We start from the raw sequence: 20,524 nt of genomic DNA, 5'->3' as shown, positions 1-20,524 counted from the left end.
TGTGTATGAAGAACGGCAAGAATTCTGATGCTCAGGGAAGTGATGTAGGATGCGGTGACGAGAGCCCCTATAGTCAGTTCATGCATGAACATGAAAACCATGTGCAAAGCTGTGGGACTTTTTCTAATAAAAATACACCAGCACATTTTAAGCAAGAGAGCAAAATAATTTAATTAATGTTTTCTTTTTTACCTTTTTTATTTAAATTTATTTTTATTATACTTTAAGTTCTGGGATACATGTGCAGAACGTGCAGGTTTGTTACATAGGTATACAGGTGCCATGGTGGTTTGCTGCACCCATCAACCCGTCATCTACATTAGGTATTTCTCCTAATGCTATCCCTCCCCTAGCCCGTCACCCCCTGACAGGCCCTGGTGTGTGATATTCCCCTCCCGGTGTCCATGTGTTCTCATTGTTCAACTCCCACTTATGAGTGAGAACCTGCAGTGTTTGGTGCCGCTCTTTCTTTATCCAGCCTATCATTGATGGGCATTTGGGTTGGTTCCAAGTCTTTGTTATTGTGAACAGTTCACAATAACAAAGTGTGCATGTGTCTTTATAGTAGAATGATTTATAATCCTTTGAGAATATACCTAGAAATGGGATTGCTGGGTCAAATGGTATTTCTGGTTCTAGATCCTTGAGGAATCGTCACACTATCTTGCACAATGGTTGAACTAATTTACACTCTCACTAACAATGTAGAAGCGTTCCTATTCTCCACATCCTCTATAGCATCTGTTGTTTCCTGACATTTTTATGATTGCTATTCTAACTGCCGTGAGGTGGTATCTCATTGTGGTTTTGATTTGCATTCCTCTAATAACCAGTGATGATGAGGTTTTTTTATATGTTTGTTGGCTGCATAAATGTCTTCTTTAGAGAAGTGTCTGTTCATATCCTTCGCCCACTTTTTGATGGGATTGTTTGTTTTTCTTTCTTGTAAATTTGTTTAAGTTGTTTGTAGATTCTGGATATTAGTCCTTAAAGAATTATTTTAACCATGAAGAGAAAGACGGAGGGGAGGGGGAATAAAGATAGCAGTGGGTATACCAGTTAGAATACTGTTGATTTCATCCATTAAGAATTGATGATGTCATGGACTGCTGTGGTAAGATTTACAATGATAAGACTATGTTTAATCTGTAATATATTCTGAAACTAAGCTAGAAAGTTCATTGATTGGTTAGATACAGTTTGTGAGAAAGAGCTCGGAATTAAGACTGACTATAAGATTTGTGGCCTGGGCTGCTGGTGTATACTGTACTGGTAATATACTGTTCTTGGCCATCAAGAACTCCAAGAAAAGCAGGCTTGTGGTAGGAAGGACTTTGGTCCTTTAGATATACAAATGAAAATGTGAGTAGATAGTTGGTTATGCCAGGGAACTAGAAAAATGCATATGGGAATCCTAACCATACAGATGGTGTTTAGAGCCAAAGGCTGGCTATCCCACATGCAGAGTGAAGGCAGGCAACAGCTCTGTGGACCAGGAACAGTGGCACTCCAATAGTTCAGTGTCAGGAAAAGGATGATCCAGCAAAGACAATTGGGAGATGAGAAGAAAATCTCAAAACCAATTCAAGGAGAATGTTTCATAAAGAGCAGGTGTGATTACAGCACAAGCGTTGTTTGAAAGTCCAGGGAGATGGGGACTGAGATTTGGCAAAATGCACTTATACGCATGAGACATTGGAAAGAAGGGTTCCGATGAAGACAGTAGATAAAAGATTAATTAGAAAGAGGGAGAATGGGTTAAAAAAGTTGAGATAGTAATTAATTTTGCTGAGAAGTTTCACTACAAAGAGAAGCAGAATATGGAGGGTCAGTGGTTGGAGGAGACTGTGAGTTCAGGATTTTTTTCTCTAAAGTCCAATCAGCAGCCTAATATCCCTTGATCCTTTACTGGCTATTATTGCCGTGTAATTACTTGTCTCAGTGTTCTCAGTTGTTCCTCCTCCTCAGATAAAATAGGGGAAAGAGTTAGCCAAGATTGGCCTCTGCTTGCTGAGCAATCTATACATTTTGATCTTCAGCCAAATGACCTCAAAATTTTTATGTGTGACTTTTGGGTGCTCTGGGAATTTGGAACGAAAGTCACTATGTTGCTAAAGCAATTGACTGTGGCTGACACTAGGTGCTTTGTCTGGAAGTGAGACTATCTGCTGCCAGCCCTAATGAGGATTCCACTGGGAATTGATAGTTGTGGCACTTACGGGAAACATTGCTTGGAGTGGGAACCAGCTTATAAGAAGGGGCAGGGGACACAGAATGATTTCTGCTCATCCCGAGTCCCTCCCCAAGGACCAGGGCAGAAGTTCTCAAAGTCTGGCTTTTACTTAACCCTGCATGACCAGATGCTCACCTGAAGCAGGGGCGCATTAATGTATCTTTTTTCAAAAAAGATGCCAGAGCAGGAATCAAGTTAGCCTTTTGAAGCCACCCCTCTGGCCCACACATGAGTGTCCAAGTGAAGTCCCCTCCTTGTCCAGGAGAAGCTCTGTAGGGAGTGGCTCTGTACGTGGCTGTGTTCCACGTACTCTTCTAAGTGTTTTCCATTTGTGAACTTCTCCATTTCCTTGATAGCCTTATGATGTAGTTGTTCTTGCTGTTCTTTTGCGGATGAGGGAACTGAGATGCAGAGCACTCACTTAGACCGCTTGCTCACAGGTGCACCCTAACATGCAATATGGCCAAGACTTAACCAGGCAAGCTGGTTCCAGAGGTTTCACTCTGAACTCATTACCTATTCTGTTTCAATACTAACAAGAAAATTCAAGATGAATCAGTCTAGTTACTGAAGGCGTTGCTAAATTATATCACCTTCTTTTTGGCTAGAATCCATATAGTTTATATTTTTTACTATTTTTAAGTTTTAAAAGATTTCCGTATGTTCATTTGATTCAAACAACTATCTGCAGTTAGTATGACTATTAACTGTATTTTTACAGAAAAGAAGATCAAAGTTTTGAGAGTTCATAATTCCCCAAGGAAAGTGGACTTCTAAACTGTGTTGGACTCGGTCTGAATGCATGGCAATCTGTAGATTCAGAAGCTAGTGTTTTGTCTTGTTCTGCTCATATCACATCATGTTTTATGGCCCAGAGTCTGGCTATGGGGAGGAAAGTGGTTCAACCATCTAAGATAAATAGTTAGCAGCAGTCACCTCTATGCATAGAAGGACCACATGGCAAGTCTTGGCATGTTCACTCAAGGAGCCATCCACCCTCTTTTGCCCTCATTATTCTATGCCTAAAATTCCACTGTTACAGTAGCTACTTTATCTGTTGCCATATAGGCAAGAGAGCAGCAACCTTCCTTCCATGGCAACTACTGTCATAGAATCTGGGCTGCTTTGAGCAAGTCATTTAACCTGTACAGGAGAATCCCAATAGAAGGTTAATTAGCTCTGTGTCTAATATAAATGACAATTAAACACAAATAAGTTACTTAGGAGCTGGGCTGTAAGAAAGTACAGCTTTTAAGAGAGAGGAAGCTGAGGCCTGAGAGTCGATGTATCTTCTCATTCGAATACAAAGGGATTGATTGGAGGGAGACATGCTGAGTGGGGAACAGCAAAGCTAATAAAGACGATTATAAACAGTAGCAGCGAAGGCTTCTCATTTTTTAAATTATCTGCCAGCACTTTACCTATATCAGCATGTTTATCTTTAGAGCAGCACTGTGAAGTAGGTAATAACGGTATTATTATTATCCATATTCAAAAAATAGGGAAAGTGAGGTGCAGAAATGTTAGTTAACTTGCTGGAGGTCAAGTCAGAGGTGGAGCTGGGGCCTGCACCCAGCTCCTGGACGTGTCTGGCGGCATCGGCAGCTGTCTTTTCTGCATTTGGACTGGGTTCCAGGACCCGAGCCTGGAGCTTAACCAGAGGCATAACGATGAACCTCAGGGCTCCCTTTCTGCTCACCACTCTCCAAGCAGCTGCTCCCGGCGCACTCTGCCCACCCTCTCTGAGCCTTCGCTGTCTCCTCTGTCAAGTTAAGACTGTGATAGGATGTAGAATCTTAGCTTGTTGTAAGGATTACGTGAAGTAACTCATGGAAGTGCATGCCCGGATCTGATGGAAAACAAACGCTTAGGATGGGTGTGGTGGTGCACGCCTGTAATCCCAGCACAATGGGGGACTGAGGGAGGAGGATTACTTGAGTCCAGGAGTTCGAGACCAGCCTAGGCAACATAGTGAGACCCCATCTCTACAAAAAACAGATTTTTTTAATCAGCTGGATGTGGTGATGTGCACCTGCAATCACAGCTGAGGCGAAAGGATCACTTGAGGCCAGGAGGTCGAGGATGCGGTGAGCTATGAACTCACCATGCCACTCCAGCCTGTGTGATAGAGACACTAATCTCTAATAATAACAGTAATAATAATGCTCAATAAGTATCATCAGAGTGGTGACATCACAGGTGGTATACAGAGTGAACATTAGACTTGGTAGTTATTCCTGTCCTCAGCAATGTGTCATCTTAATCTTAAAGATGAACATACTGTTTGTAGCACAGAGTAAAGTGCCGGATGTGGCAAGCTAAGATGCACATGTCCATCTTCAAGACCTTTCTGTAATACTCCATTTTCTCTAATGCAGAGTTTGGCCTATACTATTCTTAGATGACCTGTTGGTAACGAGGGCTACCATTTTCTTTTGGCAGTTTCCAAGTCTCCGTGTCCCCTCAAGTGAAATCCATAATGTCTTCTAAGTTTCCAGTGGATTTCAAAGCCTCGTAATTAACGTCCATTTAGTAGCGATAGCGAATGACTGCTTGTTGCTTTCTTAACATCCTTTCTTTTACAGGTAAAAGGATAAATTTACAATTAGCAGCCTCCAATTTGCATAGACACAGAAGTTTAATTAAGGGAGCAGAAAGTGACTAAAATTTAACTGAAAGTAATACTATGATCTAGGTTTTAATAAACCAAAACATAAATGGATACATTCTTATTTCTATTCTAAAAGGGTACTTTATTCAAAATGTGATGGTCCAATCTTGAATTGAGATATTTTTTTGTCATTGCTGGGTAAGCAACTTCCTAGCCACTTTCCACAAAGTGGATTTTGCTATGAGCTATGAGCTGGATACCAGTCTGCCCAGTGAAGAGCCTCCTTCATTCCTACTTCCATAAAAAAGTAACTTGGGAATAGAGTCAGTGCTGTCCACAGGCCTTGGTAATATCAAGATGCTGCTGTCCTCATTCGATATTTAAACATCAGCTCTGATGCTGTTTTCATGCACTTTTCAAATGAAAGCTCTCCCCTCTGCCTAGCTAATGGATAGGGCAGCACAGTGGGAGGAGACCCGTCTGCCACCCTCCCTAGGCAGTGTAGCTGCCAAGCGGGTGGAAGGCAGAGCAAGAGAGCCAGGAGGTTCACAGCAGTGTCTCTTTCCAGATCCAAGGGAGACACAAAAGGGAATTAAAAACTTCACGTTGCGTTGTTGTCACTCTACCCGGGTCTCGCTTGGGAGAGCTCTGCAGCTGCAGAGTGCTGAGAAGTCAGCCCTTCAGAGCAATTACAATTCATATTGACTATAAACTTCCCACTGTGCAAGGAAAGGAAGGGAGGTGCTTGCCAAGCGCTCAGAGGGGCGAGTGGAAGTTATTTTACCATCTGATGATATATACCACGTTGGCAAACATTAGGGGAAAAGAGAAGGAGGAGAGAAAGCACAGAGTTTGTGGAGAAGCTGACAACTGATCATCCGGCATTCATGAAAGGAACTGGGACCCAGGCGCACTGGTGTCGCCACCTGTCGCTGCTGCAACTGGCTTGTCTATGGTCTACACTTGGGCGAGGAAAGCTTTTAACCTGATGCCCCAGCTCACACACAACTAGAGGAGAGGGCAGGGAACACAAGGAAGTGAAGAGCACTTTGGTCAGAACACTTGGTTTGCCTCTTTGCTCTGCCAATTACTAAGTGGATGACTCTTAACAAACCAATTAACCTCTCTTTACCTTTGTTACCTCATCTGTAAAATAGGATCAGAATATGAAGATTAGCAACAATACATCGGAGGTGCTTTGTAAACATGAACACATTATGCACATTGTCCTTTATTAAAAGTTTTGTATTAATTATGCATATTCTTTTGGGCAGTGCCGAGAAAATAAAAAAGGCAGAGAGGAGAGGTGTGAACCCACCACAGAGCAATCTTCTAAGATAAAGGTGTTTTTACATTTTTGCAACACAAACTCAAAAAGCAAAAAATGTAAGCGGTGTTTATGACCGTTGTTATAATAACAGCAATTATCATTTGTTCTCATTATCGTTTGCTAAGTCTTGCATTTATTTACACAGCACAATTAATCTGAAAGTTCACCTAACCATTTCACAAATGCTACGGTGGAATGGAGTCCAAGGAAGTGAACAGAGTTGAACGTTAGGACACAGCTGGGCAGTGCAGGAATTAAAAGGTAAATCACCAGGCAAAAGGAACGAGATTGATGCCAGTTTTAGAATGGGGCCAGACTGGCACAGGGGCTCACACCTGTAATCCCAGCATTTTGGGAGGCCAAGGTGGGCAGATCACTTGAGGTCAGTAGTTCAAGACCAGCCTGGCCAACATGGTGAAACCCTGTCTCTGCTAAAAATGCAAAATAAAATTAGCCAGGTGTAGTAGTACACACCTGTAATTCCAGCTACTTGGGAGGTTGAGGGAGGAGGATCACTTGAACCCAGGAGGCAGAGGTTGTGGTGAGCCGAGACCATGCCACTGTACTCCAGCCAGGATGAAAAAGCAAGACTCCGTCTTAAAAAAATAAATAAAAATAAAAAAAGAATGGGGCCAGAATATTTGACTTCCAAAGGATTTAAGTATCTCAAAGCCAGTGTTGACTCTTATTGTCTCATTTCATGACACCAGGGATCGGCAGATAAAGGCAGGTGGGTTTACGAATAGCTCGTGAGCTCACAATGAATTTTATATTTTAAGTGGTTGAAAAAAATTATAGAAGAATCATATTTCGTGGCTTGTGCAAGTTATTTGAAATTAAAATGTCATTGTCTCTAAATAAAGTTTTATCAGAACACAGCCATGCCCATTTGTTTATGGCTGCTTTTGTCTTACGATGTCGGAGTTGAGTAGTTGCAACTAGATTGTAGGTATAGGTTGGCAAAGCCTGAGATATTTATCATCTGGTCCTTTAGAGAAGTATGCCAATCCCTGCACTGCATGAAGACGGACTCCTGAAGGTTCTCAACACTGTTATGAAAATTCTTATTTTATTCCGTACTCCCTTTTTGGTGCCTTTTCTCAGCACTCTGTGAAGTAGCAATGATGATAGCTCTCATATCCATTCCAAACGATGCCCACTTCTCTGTCTTCCAAGAGTGGCTCCTGCCACCCTCCAGGGGTCCTCCCTGTCTTGTAGATGTTGTGCTCCACTTGACAGCTATGGCTCACCTTATTTTCAACCTCAGCTACAACAAGACACTTTCTTGCCTCGCCCCTGACTAGTCATCTCTGCCTCCATCTTCATTATGCAAACAATTCTATACTCTGTCCACTTGGGCTTTTTTGGAGTCACTCTTTTCTGGGGTTAACAAAAATCTGATTCTTGCCCTGGATCTTTGGTTATGTTCACTGGTCTGCTGTTGGTTCTGGTTCTACCTATGAGGAAGTTTGTTTTCGGATAGTGGCACTGGTTGGTTTGTTTCTGTAGCACACAGCATTCTGTGGCAGCATCTGAGTCCGTCTTCACTACTACTGCCTTAGAGGGGGCCATCATCTTCCCAGGAGGAGCACAGTTGCATCAATCAGCACCTTCAACCAAAATGTATCATTGCATACTCCTTACCTCTGCTGGTTTCAAACCCATATTTTATCATCACCAACTCTTCTCCCTGCCTCTTCACCCTCTCTCCCTGTTTTCTGTCTGGAATCTCTGTAGCGAAAGTTTATTTGTGAAGCAGAGGTGGCATGCCTTAAGTTGACCAGAAGATCATGGTCAAATGAGCCCTACCCAATTTACTACATTTCTTTTGAATTCCTTAGGTATCTCCTAAGGACCTCTCAGAATCCTGTAATTACAATTTCATAATTTCAAAAATACTTTACATGTTATAATAATAATGATTTCAACAATAAGAGAAAGGGACCACTCTGTCATAGAGATTTCTTTTCTATTTAGATGGACTCTAAAATCTTGTCACTTCAAAAGTGAACCTCAATTTTTACATCAAAAAATTACTAGTTATTGTTAACTGTTAGAAGTATGTATCATTTATATTCTGCGTAACTCTGATACTTTTAAAAATGTGTAATATGTGTTTGTGACAATCTTATAGTCATAAACTGAGCCTTTAGAAATAGATTTTCAATGTTAGATTCCAGTAAGATATGTTTTAGCTGAAACAGATATTTAATTAAATCAGGACAGGCCTTTGGTGAACCAGCAGGCAACATGCCTGCCTGTATTAATGTGGTTCTCCCTTTGCTGTGATGCAGAGAGCTCCATATGATCTGAAGACTGTGTTGTAGCAGCAGTCTGATTCATGACATTCCCTAGTTGTCAATGGGATGAATTCTGGAATGAAGCCCAGATTCTAAAGTCAACCCACATGGGTTTTCTAATGCAGGGGGAGTCATCTCTGCTTTCATCTTCATTAAATACCATTAGAATCATCTTCTGACCCCTCAAGGAGATGAGAAATGTTGGAGCCTCCAATGATGCATCAATAGGAAGCAAGGTGGGTTATCAAACCCCCATCAGGCTTTAAGTGTTCACTGTGTGTGGGTGTGGGGGGGGGGGGTGTGTGTATGCGTGTATGTGTCCAATCATCACGCATCTCCTGCCTCCAGAATGTTCTTCCTCTTGTGTTGTAAACTGGATTGAAAGGTGGTCACATTTCAGAATAAGCAGATGCCTAGAATGTAGTACTTTTGGTAGCACTAAAATAGGAGAAACAAAACTATCAAAAGGAAATTCTATTTCTTTCCTACTTTTCTTTTTCTTCCTCTCCCTATGTAGCACTAACTCATTTGCCCTGCAAAAAGTCCCTTGTGTGTTTATCAATTAGCTGAGGTAATCCAGGCTGAGCCACATGGGGCTCAGAGACCACCCCACCATAAGCATCGACATCTGACAGGGTGGATTTTCCAAGATAGTTCCACACTATTCTATATGGGCCTGTTTATTATCCCATTATTAGTGTTTTTAAAAGTGAACCCCCTGGGAAAATTTTCAACTGATTAATATTCACCTCTGCATATGCAGTCTATTTGAACAATATGGTGTTTTTGACAATTATCAGAACTACTTAGTATACCCTCAGGAAGTAGTCAGTGATCTGCCATTGCTGTGAACCTTTCTGGAATACATGTCATCCAAATGTCTTCGATCTGGTTTAAAAAGTCAGCCCTCAGTTTTTTGACAGGCACACACACAGACACACACACATATAATAAAATTGTATAACTCGCTTAATTCATGATAGTTTGAGCCAAATGGCTGTTCACAAAATAAAGCCTATGCTTGAAAATGATTTTGTTGTCATTAAAGGCATGAAAAAGTATCATTAGCCAACTTTTCTGGAGCATTTATTCTTTACCAAGCCTGAGTAAAGTGCTCTACATCTGTGATCACATTTAATCTTCATAATGAGGTAAGTATCATTGTAATCTTCATTTTACAGATAAGAACATTGAAGCTCAGAGAGGTTCGATGATTTTTCCAAAGTTATATAGTAATAACTTTTGTGGCAATTTTTTATTAGTTCGTATCGTATCTATAGAAACTAATTTTACTTAGAAGGGAAACAGCACTGGGGAAAGATAATAGACTTGGAATCAAACAGACCTGTGTTTCCATCTGCTTCACATTTGTCAGCCACTTCTCCAATTGTAAATCGGGAGGAATATATACCTCTAAAAGTGGGACCGCATAACTATTCCACATCCACTGTAGGCATAATGGAGCACTAGTAATCAACAGCAGCCATGATTACTAGTGTTATTAGGATGAGAAGATGGGGAGAGAATTACCTGTACTTGAATCAACACGGATGGACAGAGCAATGAAAAGGTTTTGAATCAAAATCAGAGTCAGGGAAACCACAGCACTGCTATCGAAAGACAGAGCAAGCCAGACTGAAGAGGGCTGTGCTAGTGCTCAGAAGTGTCCGAGAATTCTTTGCGCCACTCTCCTCCGCGGCAGTCTAATCCCCCGGCCTGGAGAATGGCTGGCCTTACTGACTCCCTCCGAAAGAAGGAAGGAGTGAGGTGGAAGCAAGGCCGTGTGATGTCCAAGGCCAGGTCACAGAAGGCCACAGAGCTGCTTCTGGTTTTTCCTGGGGACACCACATAGTGAGACCTTCAAGAGAGGGGAGACCAGGGACCCAGATCCCCAGGCCCAGGTGTCAAGAGTCTGGAAGTACAGCAACCTTAGAGGACCCCAGTCCCCCATGATCTGGCCTGCAACCTCATGGAAGGCCCTGATGTGATCTGCTGGTTGAGCTCATTCCACTCCAGATTCATGAGTAGAAAACTAAGATGGCCATTGTTGGTCAAAGCCCCTGTTTTGGTGCTGTTTGCTCCCCAGCAGTAAAGGTCCGGAGCATGGGTCCATCATCCTGTGTCCGAAATTGGTGGGTTCTTGGTCTCACTGACTTAAAGAATGAAGCCGCGGACCCTCGCGGTGAGTGTTACAGTTCTTAAAGATGGTGTGTTCTGAGTTTGTTCCTTCAGACGTTCAGATGTGTCTGGAGCTTCTTCCTTCTGGCGGGTTCGTGGTCTCACTGTCAGGACTGAAGCTGCAGACCTTCGTGGGGTGTGTTACAGCTCTTAAAGGCAGCGCGTCTGGAGTTGTTTGTTCTTCCCGGTGGGTTCGTGGTCTCGCTGGCTTCAGAAGTGAAGCTGCAGACCTTCTCGATGAGTGTTACAGCTCATAACAGCAGCATGGACCCAAAAAGTGAACAGCGCAAGATGTATTACAAAGAGCGAAACACTAAAGCTCCCAAAATGTGGAACCTGACCACAGCGAGTTGTCTCCGCTGGCTCGGGCAGCCTGCTTTTATTCTCTTATCTGGCCCCACCCACATCCTGCTGATTGGTCCATTTTACAGAGAGTTGATTGGTCCACTTTACAGAGAGCTGATTGATCCATTTTGACAGAGTGCTGATTGGTGCACTTACAATCCTTGAGCTAGAAGCAGAGTCACAGAGTGCTAGTCCTCCAAGTCTCCACTAGGTTAGCTAGATACAGAGTACCAATTGGTGTATTCACAAACCCTGAGCTAGACACAGAGTGCTGATTGGTGTATTTACAATCCTTGAGCTAGACACAGAGTCACAGAGTGCTCCTCCTCTGAGTCTTCACTAGCTTAGCTAGATACAGAGTGCTGATTGGTGTACATACGATCCTCCTCCGGCTAGATATAAAAGTTCTCCAAGTCCCCATCCAGTTCAGGAGCCCAGCTGGCTTCACCAGGGCAGGAGATGGAGCTGCCGGCTAGTCCCGAGCTGCGCCTGCACTCCTCAGCCGTTGGGCTGTCCATGGGACCAGGTACCACGGAGTAGGGGTCCGTGCCCCTCCGGGAGGCTCAGGTCTCACAGGAGCCCACCGCAGCGGGAGGAGCTCAGACATGGCGGGCTGCAGGTCCCGAGCCCTGCCCCACGGGGAGGCAGCTAAGGCCGGGCCAGAACTTGAGTGTGGCCCCGGCAGGCTGGCACTGCTGGGGGACTTGGGGCAACTTCCACAGCTGCTGACCTGGGTGCTAAGCCCCTCACTGCCCTGGGCCGGAGGTGCCGGCTGGCCGCTCCATGTGCGGGCCCACCAAGCATGCACCCGCACTCACCAGAACTCACACTGGCCTGAGAGTGCAGTCCCGGTTCCACTCGCGCCTCTCCCTCCACACCTCCCCGCAGGCAGAGGGAGGAGGCTCCAGCCTCAGCCAGCCCAGAGAGGGGCTCCCACCGTGCCGTGGCGGGCCAAAGGGCTCCTCAAGCACCGCCAGAGTGGAAGCCGAGGCGGGAGGCTGAGGAGGCACTGAGAGTGAGGGCTGCTAGCACATTGTCACCTCTCAATCCGAAGAAATGCCAGTCGCTCACTTAGATGTGCTATTGTTCTTTGCTCCACACCTCAGCTTCCCTGTCCCTCTGCACTTCCTTCCTTTGGTCAAGACAAGGTGGACTTAGGTCTTGGCTACATGAGGGCCTTTCCAGTGCCCTCGGTTTGCGATCTGACCTCAAGATTTTTGTTTCAGATCTCAGTATGTCACGGTGATCCCAAAGTTTCTGTCAGATTCAGGTAGCTCCAGAATCACAGAGCCCTGAAATTTTGTCTTGATAATTAGCTCTTTACTCTGTCTGCCTTTGGGCCACTGGCCCCATCAAAATGGCGGAAAGTTAAAGAAGCCCGTCCTGTGAAGAGGTCTACTTTTTCAGCCCATTGGTGGACATTCTCACTCCCTGACGAAGCTGCATTTAGTCTCAGCATCTCAGGCTGAGGACTACAGTGTGGATACGGAGGTGGGGTGGGTCCCAGTGCTACTCCCTCTCTCTGGAACCCACAGGCAGAGGCCTCAAGCCAACTGTCCTTCCCTATAAATCAGAAACAGGACAAGTAGAAGCTTGGACGTCTTTGTCTCTCTATAGCCAGAGGAAATCTGGGCACGCAGAGAGATTTGGAGTTTCATCCTCCCATCTCAGCCAGTCCCAGGCCTCGCCTGTGAGGAAATTCGCTGAACCCTTTCAACAGGCTTGAATTCTGTCGGCAGCCCAACCATCCCCTTGTTTACTGTTGAAATAATTACTACTTTGCCATAATATTAGCTCTGAGCCGTGACTCCATTACCATTATCACCGGAATATTACCCATTTATTATCTCCCAGCAACCCTGGAAGATGAATACTGGGCTTCAGAGACCAATTGTTTTACAGCAGACAGGATCTTGGTGTGCATTGTTTAATGAGGTAAACTACATTACAGCCAGCATTAATTTGGCTGCAGTGCACTCCACTAAATCACTCTTAACCTGGAAATCTGCCACTCTTTTTGATGTGCCCTTAATCGGCGAGGATGGGAGACATCCTTTGAGAAGAGGCTGGAGCTGAGGGGAGAGGAGAGGAAAGGTTAAAGGTGAGCGCCCGGCCCAGAGATGTGTGCTTAAGAGGAGGGAGGACTGTGGAGTTCAGGACCAAGGGAGGCAGGAGGAGGAAGCAGGCGGAGGGCATGCATCCTGTGTTCTGCTGGTCCCAAATGCCTGGGAAGATGCAAAGGTGATATGATGGCTGAAAATAATCCACATTCCTCCCCTTTCTAAGCTCAGGAGTTATGAATCCACAGAATCCATTTTCTGACCACATTTGGTTTTTCTCTTCTATTTGGCATCTTCAGAATGACCACATCAACCCACAACAGACAGAAGACAGAAGACAGAACAAGACAATGAGATTGTCTTTTGGCGTGAGATTGTCTTTCGCGATGAGAGGCAGGGCAGCCTCCCAGAGCTCTGGCCATTTGCTGAGCTCACAGGAGCCTGCGTGTGGACTCGCGGAGCTCATTGCCTTAGGTGAAATGCAGCTGGAAACACACCAAGAAACAGAGGGGCAGATGAAAGGAGTTTCTGCATAAAGCCTCCCTTGTCACTTACATTCTTGCCGTAAGCTGCATAAAGTCACCTGAGGACTTTGTTAAAGTGCAGATTCTAATTCAGCAGGTCTGGGATAGGGCTGAAAAGTCTTCATCTCTAAGTGGCTCCCAGGGGATGCTGATGTTGCAGGTCCACAGCCAAAGGAGCCTTGTTTCTCTAAGAAATGTCTGCACTGCCTTGTTCAAGATCATGCTCCATGCAGTCTAATAAAACAGCAGCATAGTTACCATTTTTGAGGTGGGCAAACAGAAATGAATTCCTTTTGTTCCATCAAATGCTGACAACTTCTATACAGGTCCTGCGGTGAATGAAGCACAAAAACTTCTCAGAAAGGATATCCCAGATACAATAGACAGCAGAGACGCTGCTGTAGGTTGGTGCCTTCAGATTTTTAGGGCAGAGAACATTGTAGTCCTAAATTGTCCTAAGAAATTACTTTTATATTACCAATTGAGAAAGAATCAAAAGGGCTTGAACTTTGGACTCTTGGAATCCAATCCAATGTTTTTCTGTAAAGAGAAATAAATATATTTTCTGCTATGCCACTGGTGAGTTTCCCAAAATTATTTGTTTTCCTGATGTTGAAAACTTTCTCTCTGCACAGCCTAAATGAATGTAAAACTTAAGCAGTCATCCCATAAACCTAGCCCAGGTGATTGTGGTTGAAATTTTAAAAATTGTTTATTAGAAAATTCCAGAGTTTCTTCTTTAAAAACTAAGGTGGGGCTGTTATGTTTCTCAAAGTCTCTTTCAGTTTACCCTGTGTTCATCTTCCCAAGCACCACCATCACTGCTTTTTACTGAGAGAGACAAAAAAAAAGTCTTTGTGATTTAATATGTAATCTCAAGAATAGCAGAACTTGACTGATGGTATAAATTGGGGATGTCTTTTACTGCACATCTTCCCTCCCAAAACTTTTTATTGTACCCATCTTGAAAACTTATAATGAATATTTTTTATCTCCAGCCATACATATGAAGTGTAAGGGGTGTGTGTGCATGTCTGGATGTGTGGTGTGTTTTATCCTCTATAAGAGTAGCATAACAATAATAATTCTTTTCAAATGTTATCATAATTAAAGAAAAGGGACATCATTAATTTATTTTCATATTGTCTACCAAACTGTTCCACTAGTGTTTAGATTACATTTATCTGGTTTGGGAGCATTATGCCTCTCCTAGTTCATTTGTCCATCCATTCATCCATCCATCATCCATCCAACCATTCATCCATCCAACCATCCATCCATCTATCCATCCATCATCCATCCATTCATCCATCCATCCATCCATCCATTCATCCATTCATCCATCCAACCATCCATCCATCCATCCATCCGTCCGTCCGTCTGTCCGTCCATCCATCCATCCATCCACAAACATTTGCTTAGCATCTATTAGGTTCTGGTAAAGCTGGAAAAAACAGTAAAAATTAGAAAAGTAAATACAAATGAGATGTGGTTTCTGTCTTTGGGGATTTCATAATTTATCAGGAGAGACAAATATAAATAACCTTTGTGATACCATTTGGTGGCGCATTTTAGTCCTTCTCTTCTTTCCTCAACTCTATAAGCAGTTTTGTTTTGTTTTGTTTTGTTTTTTTGTTTTTGTTTTTGTTTTTTTTTTTTTTAGAAATAATCTCTAATTCTTTTCATTGAATCATAGATAAAAGAAGGAGTGGGATCTAGCAGAAAGCTAAGAGTATAAACGGGGTCTGATTTTGAAATGGTGATTCAAACAGTTTTCTTGGGTGAGTCTCCAATACAACTACAACTCCAGTTCTTTCTCCAATTGTAGTAGGGTCTCCAATTTTAAAACTGGGCATTACTAACTTGACTCTTTCATCTCAAGAATGTTTTTACATATTCCAGTGAGAGACTGTCCTGTTGCAAACATGAGTGGAGCCCTCAGCTTAGCTCTAGAGAGCAGCTGTTCGCTGGAGACTACACATTTGCCAGAAGAATAACATCCTGTTGAAGACACTTTGCCACTGGCTTTTTCAAGCACCCAAAAATGGAAGACTTAACTGAAGGAAATTTGTTCAAAAGAACTTGAGAGATTAGGGGGTGAAATTAGATAGAGAAAACATTCTAAACACGATGAGCTATGTCATCAGTAAAATGCGTTTTGGCATAACCAAGTTGTGAATTGAAACAGTTACAGAAATATTGCGGCTGGGGAAATCCCAAGTGTTTCTACAGTTGAACCTCCCTGATTAGAAAATCCCAAATCAGAAATTTTCCAAAATCCAAAACTTTTTAAGCACTGACATGGTATCACAAATGGAAAATTCCACACCTGACTTCATGTAACAGGTCACAGTCAAAATGCAGCCAAAACTTTGTTTCACACAAAAAATTATTTAAAATACTGTCTAAAACTACCTTTAGGCTGTGTGTATAAAGTATATATGAAAGGTAAGTGAATTTTATGTTTAGACTTGGGACCATCCCCAAGATATCCCATTATGTATACACAGATATTCCAAAATTTCAAAAAATCCAAAATCTGAAACTCTACTGGTCCAAAGCATTTCACATAAGGGATGCTCAACCTGTATTAGATAAATTAAGAAATTTGCTTTATGTAAACTTTAATATATGTATTTCATATATAACACATTTATATATAGTGTTTTTTCCTTTTGGCACATAACGGCTATTTTATTTGGTTGATAATCATGTGATTGGTGCTCTGAGATCAATTTAACCATTTTTACTGAATAGTTACCATGTGTTGGACACAATGCTATACAATTAAATTTAATATTATTTAGTCCTCATGCCCTCCTAGCAATACAATTCAGTGATGCCTAGTTACATGAGCCAAATCAACTAATGGGATATTTTCACTGTTGAGCAGGGACATACAATCAGAGTAATTCTAAGTCATAAACACAAACAGCACCCTTTTGGTAACTGGCTCTGTCCAGGCATGTTCACCTCTTGCCATGACCTCTTGCATGTGTCTCTGTAACATGAAGCTGATAATGAATTGTTCCCTACTCCTAATACTAAAAATATCTGTGATATAGATGTAAAACTTACTTAAAAGCTATAATGAAAGTACACAATTATTTTGCATGTTTGTATACAAGCCTCATATCCACAAGTGCACTTGGATGCACCCTCCAGTCCTGCTCCCTGATTTCTAGTCCATTCATCAAGCCCAATTGCCCATACACACTAGAATTCTCTGTTAAGAAGCAGCATTTGGGAGGAAAATGTAAACTAGCCTTTGTTGTGATGGTCGTAGTATGTGTGTGCTGTGTTTTCTCTGCCTCTGAGGAAAATTACTGTGAGTAAAACCCATATTATGCTATCAGATGGAATCCTAGCCTTTGCTCAATTGTACTTTGCAATGGCACAATAGATTGTGGTCGTTTGATACCATCTCCTTTGGTTATTTTCCTCATGTTTGTTTGTCTCTCAGCTAATTGGAAGAATTCAAGAGCCTTGAGTAGATCTCTCAGTCCTTAGCCTCAGATCAACTAGTGGAGCCTTCCCCATCCTGGGTAACCCTCTGGAAGTCAAGTTGTCTTGATTTGCATTATCATCTTTATTTATCTGCTCTCCAGAGGATCCCCATCTTAACAATTAAAGTACATACAAGAAAATGACTGAGGATTTCCTTTTGGCTTCCCTGGAAATGGAGGATCAAGCTGAGTAAATTCTCCAAGCTTCTCAATTTGTGAAGAAAAAATGTTACATTTAGAGGGAAAAAGGGGAGTCTTGACTAGTTAAAAAAAAAAGTGGTGCGTGGGGACAGGGTGCAAGTGGGAGAAAGAAAGAATAGCAAAGAAAAGAAGAGGTGTCATTTGAGCGTCTCGCTGGTTTTTCTTCTATCCTGGTTATCAAAAGGGCAAAGAAATTCCACTTCCCTTTCCCCTCCCTCAGGTGCCCTCAGGCCTGCGCAGCCTGGGCTGGGTTTGCGTGGCTTTCACATGGCCTGAGCAGCCACCCTGTTTGAAAGTAAAGCAAGAGCAGCCACAAAGTGTCTGAGATTCATGAGATCGCTCCACAAATTAAAACCTTTTATCAGCCTCTAAGAGCTGTGCAAACTAATTAGACTTTGGCCAAACTTTGCCAATGACTCCCTCGAGGTATTATTATAAAATTTTGAGCTTGGAAATGCGTCCCCATTCTGTCAACATCAGGTTGTTTCAGCTACAGAAATCGAGCTCCGGCTCCTTTTAGCTTCCATGATGTGCTTTGCATAAACCGTGGCGTTTTGCACTGGTGTGGCAGGGAGGAGAGCAGCACAGCTGCATTTGAAAACACGTAGGGATGTTTCCCAGCAATAGGACTTGAGACGCAGGGACTGAGTTTCAAGAAAAACCCATTTTTGCTCCTCAATTTTAAGAAGACACTGCAGAGTTCTTAGCTTAAGATGTAAAGGTGAGTACTCAACATCCAGGTCTAACAGCTTCTCATTTAGGGAGGACATACCGCGTCCCTTCTCAATGTTTCTGGCTCTTCATATGCAGATGAACAGCTCTTACTAACAAATTGCTGCCCGAATCTTTGGTCATGTTTTGAAGCAAAGTCTGGGAGAGGAGGCTTTCTGGGAGAGCTTGGTAAGAAGTCAGTAAACTTTGATTTGTCTCAGAGGATTTAGGTTCATAAATAGCAAGGGTGCAGACTCCATGTGACTCAACAAATTTTTGAATGTGTCAGTCAAAAAATATTTATCAAATATATATAGGCTCTTTGGCATTATTACAGGTATGTAGGGGCATCGACAGTGCCACGTATGCCAGTGGAGCCATTCGTACTCTTGCTGTGAATAATTCTGTGCGGCGCTGGCCTGGGAGTACAGAATCCCTCCGCAGCAGACGTGTCCTTCCACACGCTCAGAGCCCCGGGACACAGCGGACATTGAAGGGGAACAGGGAAGTAGAGGGTTTCCCTCATCCTTAGCCCACGACTGGAGAAGGGGGCCAGGAAATGAGAGGTGGTGTTTGTTTCCTTTGCTGAAAATGGAGTGAGGTGACCTTCCGACGTACCCAAGCACCTTATGACAGTGTGTTTTTACCACTTCCCAGGACTGACCATCTGCCCAACTTTTGGACCAATCCTGGGCCACTGGTGGAGCCAGGAAGCCCAGAGGGTCATGGAAGGGGAGACTCTTGCCCAGGAGTCCGCAAGAGGGCTATGCAGCTGGCATATTGGCCCACAGAACCCCCAGCCCTGCAGCATGGCTCCGAGCGCTCACAGGCCCAGAGCAGAGGCAGGAGTGGGGGCTGCCAGGGTTTAGACCCTCCTTCACTAAAGGGTCCCCAGGTTCATTTTTGTCTCTGCCATCTGCCATCCCGTCTCACGGGCTCTCATGATGGGCTCATCAGGTTCTTGAATTCTTTCCAGTTGTCACTAATTACACTGCAGATCTGTAAATCATTCCAGGCTGGGGCTGACAGGGAGAGACGGGCCCTCTGCCATGCTGAGCTCGGGGCTTCCTGCCACACCTGCAGCCAGTGGCCCTAAGGCAGCCGCTGATCAGTGCTCAATGTAGAAGGCAGGGGTGGCCAGTCCCTCAGTCACCCATCCCCAGGCTCTAGCCCTGGCTGTGGCCGCATATGCGTGTTCATCCTGGGACCAGGTCTCAGGTAATGCAACCCGGACTGGAAGAATGTAGCCACTGTCTCTGCCTAGAGGTTCTTACTGCTCTTGGAATATTAAAGACAGCTGCGAGGAAAGGTGAGCTTATTGCATCTGGAGCTTGATAAAGTTGGGACAGCGCTTCTCAAACTTAGTTTAATAATACAACAGACTGATTCATCAGTTCTGGGATTGGGTCTACCAATCTTCATTTTAAATGTGTACCCCAGGTGATTCTTGGGTGGTGATTCAGTACCCCACTTGAAGAACTACTGTACACTAACTTACACTTTCTCTGGCTCTAGGCTATCATTGACCCTCTTGTTTCTGGATCGGGTGAGAACCTTCTCTTTTCAACCTTGCTATTCCAATAGGGACACAAATGTCTTCTGATCAAAACTACACTAGCTTCTCTGTACACAGGAGCTATTCACAACGCAGGTGCACAAGCCCTATGCCTGTCACTGAGAGAAAGCCTGTGACCTCTGGGTGTTCTGCAGCCAGTGTGGTGGGTCGAGAGGGAGCCCCCAGTTCCCCCAGCCCACCGGCTCACTGCACAGATTGCTGGCTAATGGGGCGGAGCTAGCTGAAGTGCCTTCTATTAATGGAGCAGAATATAAACAGAATAAAGCCTTCATTTCCCAGGCTGTGGTTTCATTATTAATATACTTTACAGTTCACAGGTTGTACGTTTGCGCCCGTGTTTTCTCAGCTGGTGTAATCTGCGGCTCCGAGTGAGAACAGTCATAAAATTTTCATTTCCAGTTGAATGTGCGTCCAATTCGCCGTGAAATGTTCTATCTGTCGTGAATATTAAGCGCACTGAAGCAATGGCTGCTGGATTAGGCAGAGAGGTTCCCCGGCCCCTCCCAGGCCTGGCAGAGGACAGAGGTTTGCTGGGGCATGGGTGGAACTTCGACAGGGAAGCTGCATGGTGTCAAGTCTGTTTTCTTGTGGCCGCCTCCTGGAGCTTTGGTGGAAGAGAAGGAACCTACTGTCCAGGCCGGGAAGAGGTCAGAAATAATGGAGACTCTGCACCTCGGGGCCAATAAAAAGCAATCAGACAGAAGGTGAAAAGGCACAGGAAGTTCAAGTGCAGAGTAGAAAAGTGGAGGGCCAGGTAATGCCAGGGCAGAGGTGAGGAGGGAGGGGATTGCAGAGGAGAGGGCAGGCCTGAGGGGAGCGTGCAGCGGGGAGGCTGGCTGTCAGGCATAATATTAGAAAGAGCAAGCGGAGCATTTTATGCACAGTGCCTTTTTAGACACATCAATAAAGCTCTGAGGAGAGAGCACAGTGGAGGAGGTGCAGGGAAAGG

General features: G+C 43.9%; 1 protein-coding gene and 1 long non-coding RNA gene across 15 annotated transcripts in view; both read left to right on the top strand.

The window, feature by feature from the left end:
• NTM (neurotrimin) overlaps window positions 1-20,524 on the top strand; it is a 1,410,016-nt gene that overhangs the window by 1,298,427 nt on the left and 91,065 nt on the right. The gene's annotated exons all lie outside the window — the stretch shown is intronic.
• On the top strand, window positions 6,730-14,878 carry LOC116269801. The gene is made up of 3 exons (XR_004177622.1): window positions 6,730-8,710; window positions 9,523-9,625; window positions 12,852-14,878. It is a non-coding gene; the product is annotated as an uncharacterized LOC116269801 (long non-coding RNA).

Source organism: Papio anubis, chromosome 12 (genome assembly GCF_008728515.1).
Source record: "Papio anubis isolate 15944 chromosome 12, Panubis1.0, whole genome shotgun sequence".
NCBI classification, from domain to species: domain Eukaryota; kingdom Metazoa; phylum Chordata; class Mammalia; order Primates; family Cercopithecidae; genus Papio; species Papio anubis.
The sequence above is the reverse complement of the archived record's forward strand: the minus strand, read 5'-3'. Positions and strand labels throughout refer to the sequence as shown.